We start from the raw sequence: 6848 nt of genomic DNA, 5'->3' as shown, positions 1-6848 counted from the left end.
GATTCCTAAAGTTGCCTATGCTTTTCATTCACAAATTCACTTTCCTTCCAAATATTGAACTACAACTCAATTATACCGAAGTTAGTAGGTTCAAAAAACAGACTAGAAAAATATTTTTTAAGATACATTGTATGTGCTGTTATTTTTCTAAATTTTAGGATGACATAAAGAGAATTTTAAAGGTTTCACACTAAAGACATGATATATTTATGTCACAGATGTTAACTGAGACTTTTCTGTTGCCCAAAGGCCAAAGACAAGTATGCCACTTCGTAGGGAAACGACAGATGCTTTGGGTATAGATTAAGGTGACCAGATTTTAACATTGGTAAAGCGGGACACCATTGTGGGGGGGCGGGGTCTGGGGGGTGGGCCTGACAACAATGCAAACTTTGATAAGCAGTTCTCAATAATCAGTTCTCAACAAGTATTTATTATTATTAAAGTTTAACATTATAAAATTAGCAACAATAATATAAAACTCATATCCTGGTGAAATAGCCACATGGCAGCTGAAAACCGTATATTCCCTTCCTGTTCTCCCACATTCCCCAGCTTGTCCTGCATTATTTCCAAAAATCAGGACTTTTTTAAAAAGCGCCAGATGTGTGACAAATTGTTAAAAATCAGGACTGTCCCGCCAAAAGCAGGAAGTCTGGTCACCTTACTGGGGGGCGGGGGATGGGGGGGGGGGGTACTTGTTTGTTCCAGATAGTTTGGCTCCTTATGAGCTAACTGTCCTTGCCTAGAAGCAAGGGAGGGAGCCAGTCTCCTTCTGATACCAATTCCACCTGGGCAACCTTGCCCAGGAGGGGACTAGGGAGTTTGCATTAGCCTTTTCATTTCCAAATGAAGTTATACTAACCTCTTCATTCCCAAATGGAGTTACATTAACCTTTTCAGCAGCCAAAAATGTTATATTCCCTTCCCATTCTCCCGCTGTTCCCTAGCTTGTCGTGCCAAAAATCGGGACTTTTTTAAAATGCCACAGGTTAAGGGACAAATGTTAAAAATCGGGACTGTCCCGCCAAAAGCAGGACATCTGGTCACCTTAGTATAGATACACCTTTGCTGTTCTTGAAGATAGCGCTACCCTGGAGTAATTATTCCAGTCTACCACTCCCCTTTACTATACCACACTATCCATATACGCTCAGGTATATACGGATTAAGGGTGGGAAGGTATGGAGACAGAGGGGAAGAGCAGCAGACAGAGACTAAGAATGAATTGTTCAAACTGTATGATAGTAAATGAGTTTGTCAAAGTTATGAGGAGTACAATTGCCCAATACCCACCCCAAGGCAAGTAGACAGGATTTTAAAGAGAATCACTTGTGAAAGCTGAAGGTGTCTGCCAAGGAAATAGCAGCTATTTGAGCAGGATTAAAGAGGTGGAAAAAAATGTCAAGAGGTAGAGATAGACACCGATTTTACCAAGATTTCATAGGTCAAGGATGTGTTGGTTTTCTGTGGGTCCAGTAGGCACATTGAAAGTAGTTGGTTTTCATCTTTCTTGCCAGTTTTGTAAGAGCAAAAGTCAAATTCAAATAAGAGACTATGGAAGTATGGTATTCCAATGGGAGCTGAAGAAGTTTGGAAAAGATGAGAATTGGAGTGGACCTTCCATTTCAACTCGTCTGTACAACTAAGGAAATCAACCACCCCCCAGCTCCCCCTTCCTCCTCATATATGCACCTTACTAGAGCTGGCATTGGGAAGGCTCCTCCACCAGAGGTAGTACCAGAGAAACAGCAATAGCCAAAACCAAAAAACTCTACACTGAATGTATTAAATAAGCAAGAATTGCCTACAACACAAGCCGCCTTTGGTCATTGAAAGACAGCGCTAGACAAGAGACACACGTCCCTTTCTAGTAGTGCTCCCTACCTCTCAACTCATACCTCTTATTCTTAGAGGGACACCAGTCAGATCGGATTAGGGCCCACCCTAAAGGTCTCATTTTAACTTACTTAATCACCTTTAAAACCCCTGTCTCCAAATAGTCACATTGTTAGGTATTGGGGGTTAGGCTTCAATATACAAATTTTGGGAAAACACAATTCAGTCCCTAACACCAGGCAAATGGGGGAAGAAAAAACCATTTTAAATAGCAAGAAGCCTGGGAGAAGTCTGAGGACATTTATCATAAACATATAAGATGGTCCTGAAAGGTTAAGTGCAGGATGAGGCAGGCCTAAGTACCAAAGGCTGGAGTTTGCAGAGTTGGAGCAGCCTTTCCAAAAAGAGCAGGGGGCTCTGAGTAAGATGAGGCTTTGGTGCAGATCCATGATGTACAGCACCACTAAAGGTTCAGCTAGAAAACAGGGAGGGCTACATGCACAGCCCTACAGTGTAGAGTGTGGGGGTGGGAGGTGCTGCTTGCAGGTAATCACAAATAGAATCTTGTTTCAATAATCAATTAAGAGACCAGGGTGTTCAAGCAAATTCCATATAGTTGTGAAAGATAAAAAAATGTGTAGGAGTCAAACAGGTATAAGATTATAAAAAGTAAAACTGATTTAAATTTTAAATGCAGACAGAGGGAAAAGATCAGACTGTTCTCTACTGACCAGCAGCTGCAGTTGTCCCAGGGTGGCACAATGCCATAGATAGCTGGAGTAGAGCTGTTCCATGGGAAGTTACAGAAAGGCCCTGAGCAACTAGACTTTCTCAGTTACCTGTGCATACTGCCATTAAACATCAGATGCTATTTTAATGCCTAACCATTATTTAAATAAAAGTAGTTCAACTAGTGTATCAGGGCTTAGCTGCATTTGCAAACTGGGCTGCTTCAACTACTTTTACCTTCCCCAATCCTTCTCTACACATCGTATTAGTTTAATGATACCTATACAATTAGAAAATACTTGTGGATCTTTCAAAAAGTACTTCTCAGCTAGCTGAACTTCAGCTATGGCCACCACAGTATAAATACGTTCCCCTTGAAGTGAGCTGTCTCATAAAGGCAGCTATTTGTTTACTTCATATTTTTAAAGAAACTCTTTAAAGGTTTATTAAGACTTACATTGATTGAAACACACCAGAGATACTGTCAGATATAAAAAGGCACAGCTGCTTTTCCTTTTTAAAAAATAACTTTCCATGAGAGTCATCTACAGTTATTTTTTTAACTTTTTTTGAGACAGAGACTTATTCTGTCACCATGGGTAGACAGCAGTGGCATCACAGCTCACAACAACCTCAAACTCCTGGGCTCAAGAAATCCTCCTGCCTCAGTCTCCCAAGTAGCTGGGACTATAGGCGCTTGCCACCACGCCTGGCTAGTTTTTTCTATCTTTAAGAGAGATGGGGTCTCGCTCAGGCTGGTCTGGAACTCCTGAGCTCAAGCAATCCACCCATCTCGGCCTCCCAGAGTGCTAGGATTACAGGTGTGAGCCACTGTGCCTAGACAGACCTAGTTATCGAAATTTTGATGGTGTCTATATGCCACTTATCCAGGATATATCTGTTGGATCTTCCGTTACTTGGACAAAACACTACCATTTAGTTCAATCTTTTACAGTGAGTTCCTTTACATTACCTTCCTCCTGCTGTGTCCCCCACCTTTCCCTCCTCACTGTGTAGAACTATAATAGACTCCGTGATCTGCAAGCAAAGACGAGGGACCTGGACTAATAGGATAATGCATTAACATTTGAGGAGATGGGAGTTAAAACATAACAGATGTTCCTGTACGTATTAAAAATTACTTGGATTTCCTGAGAAAGCTATGCCAAAGGACTTCTAAACCATTTCTTAGTATTGCAGAGGGTATAATATCCCTTCACAGTAAACATTCCCTTAGGTAAGGGTGGCTCACTTGGAGCAGTTAAGTCTCTACCACTAAAAGAATACACCTGAAAACTGCGTAGAGTCTGGCAGGGTTTGGGCAAATTGTGCCTCATTTAGCCAGGGTCTCCAAATACTTCATAACAATCAAATGAAAGGATTTAAAAACAACCCTAAAACTCAGGACTCAATACACTCAAGAATACATTCAACACCACCCAATAATTTATTTGGAATCAGAATTAAAATAATACTTGAGAGCTGTAAAATGTTATGTCTGTTCTGAAACTTCCGATTAGTTGTACAACTAATCCATGGCAAACTGCCAAATTAATTTAACTTTATTTCTTCAGGCCTGGGGTTTCTCGATGGCTTCAAATTTGGGATCTAAGAGGAGGAAAATAAAAGTTCACACTCAGCCATACTGCAGTAAAATACATTATCTAGAATGCTTCAAGATTTAACTCATGAACCTTTACAATATTTTTAGCGACTATTTTTAAGCATCTACACAGAAATACGCACTTACAACAATAGCTAAACATTTATTCAATACTTCCTATACACCAGGCTATCTATTAATTGACTTTACACATACAGGATGTCCATAAAGTTTATGTGCAATTTACAATTTCACATTATTTTAAATTGCACATGAACTTTACAGCCACCCTGTAGTATGTCAATTAACTACAACTACTGTATGAGTAAGATACACTATAATTCTTCTCAAATATCAGCTGAGGAAACAGGTTATCAGTTAATTATCCAAGATTGTACAGCTAGTAAGTGACACTGTCAGGATTCAAGATTAGGCAGTTTCAATTTAGATGCTCACCATTTTTAATCTCAATGCTATGTAATCTCCTATACTAACAGTAATCATTTATCTGAGTAATCATTTACACATGCATCATGGTTTTAATAAATTCACATGGAATTGTCATTTAATCCTAAATAATCCAAGTAGGTATAAATATTCTCCACTTAAATAATCCCCCAGAATGAATCTGGAACTAACGAGACTTACCTTCAAATTTGAAGGTAGGGAAAGTACTCATGTCTCCTTTACCATACATTTGCTTAAGCTTAAAAAGCTCCCTATCCAGGTCTTGCTGATACTCTGGGCCAGCATCAACAGGTCCTCCAGCTGCCCTGTGGTATAAATGAGCAAATAAAAACTTACATCATGCACTACTTTACAAAAACAAATTACCTTTCACCATCAAGTTTCAATAGACCTTTTTTTTTGCAATTTTTGGCCAGGGCTAAGATTGAACCCCCCACCTCCGGCATATGTGGCTGGCGCCCTACTCCTTTGAGCCACAGGCACAGCCCTCAATAGACCTTTTAAAGGTATTTTGTAGGGGGAAAAAACTTCAGAAAGAAAACAAGTAGCTCTACTTGAATTTCAGTTTAATTATTTTAATAGAATGAGATTTCAACATAAACAAGGTGACATCAAACAAATCTCTAACATTCTAGGTTTGTTAGTGTTACGGATACTTATTAAAGGTGTAATGGTTACACCTATCATCTGGTTCCATTTCAAAGTCAGTCCTACCGTTCAGCAACTGTGTAAACCACAGCAAGGCACAAAGTACTTTAAATTTTAGTTTCCACATCTAAAAATGAAGATCCTACCAAATAAGAATGGTAAAGAGTACTGAAGAGATAATAGACATGCATCAGTCAGCATGGTGACTGGCATACTGAGTGCTCAATACATATCTATTTATTAATATTGCCACTTTGCTTTAAATCAGCAATCACTAAATGCCTTTTAAAAATCCTAGGAACTTTAAGTCTTCATAACAGGGAATATCAAAGAAATAATTTCCTACCTTCAGACATTGTGCAAGTTAAAAGAAAAAAATCCCATGCTCACTAACATTTATTTGGTAATTTATATAATGAGTTTCAAAGACATGGTTTAACAAATAGCTATTCAAGTTGAGCAGAGATCATTTTTCTGAACTAATCAGGGAAGATTTCATTTTAAAAAGGTGGCATGTAAGATAAATCGGGCATCTGGAGCCACATTTTATTGGGTTTCTTTTATTGTGAGACCTTTTAAGACTAAAAATATAAAGACACAGAGGTGGCTGTGTGGGGGAAATACTAAGCAGTCTAGATAAAAAAACCAGCAGAACCCAAATCATGAAAGGCCTTGAAAGTTAAAGATTGGGGTTTGTATTTTATTTGCCAAGCAATAAAAAAATGATAAAATTAGAGTTATACTTTGGGAACATAAATATAGCATCATAAACCAGCAGTGGGGCCATTTAGGTCTAATTAAGTCTTTGAACAAACTACTCTGTTTTTGTCATAAATGTTATGAGCTGCCTATCAATGGGCAATGTTATAAACTTTAAAAATGTGCAAGTGAAAATTTCTTCAAGGGTAATAATATTTTCACATAAAACCTATGATCAAAGTATGGAGTCTTATTTATGTTAAACAAGTTTTCCACAAAGATTACATAGATAACTCCAACTTAAGAACTTGTTAGTTCTTATTAAAGACCCAATTTTCTGTTGGATCAGCACGGTCTAATAGACCTTTTTGTGATTTTAGAAATGCTCTATATCTGTGCTATCCAATATGGAGCCACTAGCCACATCTGGCTATTGAGCACTAAAAATAAAGTACTAAATTTTTATCTGTACTTACTTATATTTAATTCTAAATTGAATACTACATGTGGATAATGGCTACCAAAATGGACAGTGCAGTTCTACATATAACCTTCAATCAGATGCTCTAATGGTTACTAATGGGCTAATGGGTGATGTTATCATATATTTAATATGATCTGTGAATATAAAACAGGCCAGAAACCAACTACCTCCTCAATTTCAATGCCCATCTTGTTCATTAAGCTTCCTAGGCTCTCACTTGGTGACTGTGACAAAGTAGACACTCGGGAGATATTTATTTCATTTAGAAAATACTAGGCACACTAATTTATTAAATCATTTAATCTTTGGCTCGGCGCCTATAGCTCAACCGGCTAAGGCGCCAGCCATGTACACCTAAGGTGGCGGGTTCGAATCCCC

The 6848-nt window shown here is 38.4% G+C and overlaps 1 long non-coding RNA gene across 1 annotated transcript; it reads right to left on the bottom strand.

Moving 5' to 3' along the window:
- Positions 1 to 4055: 4055 nt before the first annotated feature.
- On the bottom strand, positions 4056 to 4944 carry LOC111723224. The gene is made up of 2 exons (XR_002771809.1): positions 4820 to 4944; positions 4056 to 4176 (listed from the first exon to the last, which is right to left on the bottom strand). It is a non-coding gene; the product is annotated as an uncharacterized LOC111723224 (long non-coding RNA).
- Positions 4945 to 6848: the final 1904 nt, after the last annotated feature.

Source organism: Otolemur garnettii, unplaced genomic scaffold (genome assembly GCF_000181295.1).
Source record: "Otolemur garnettii isolate 467f Iridium unplaced genomic scaffold, OtoGar3 scaffold00009, whole genome shotgun sequence".
Lineage (NCBI taxonomy): Eukaryota > Metazoa > Chordata > Mammalia > Primates > Galagidae > Otolemur > Otolemur garnettii.
This window is presented reverse-complemented; position numbering and strand designations above follow the sequence as displayed.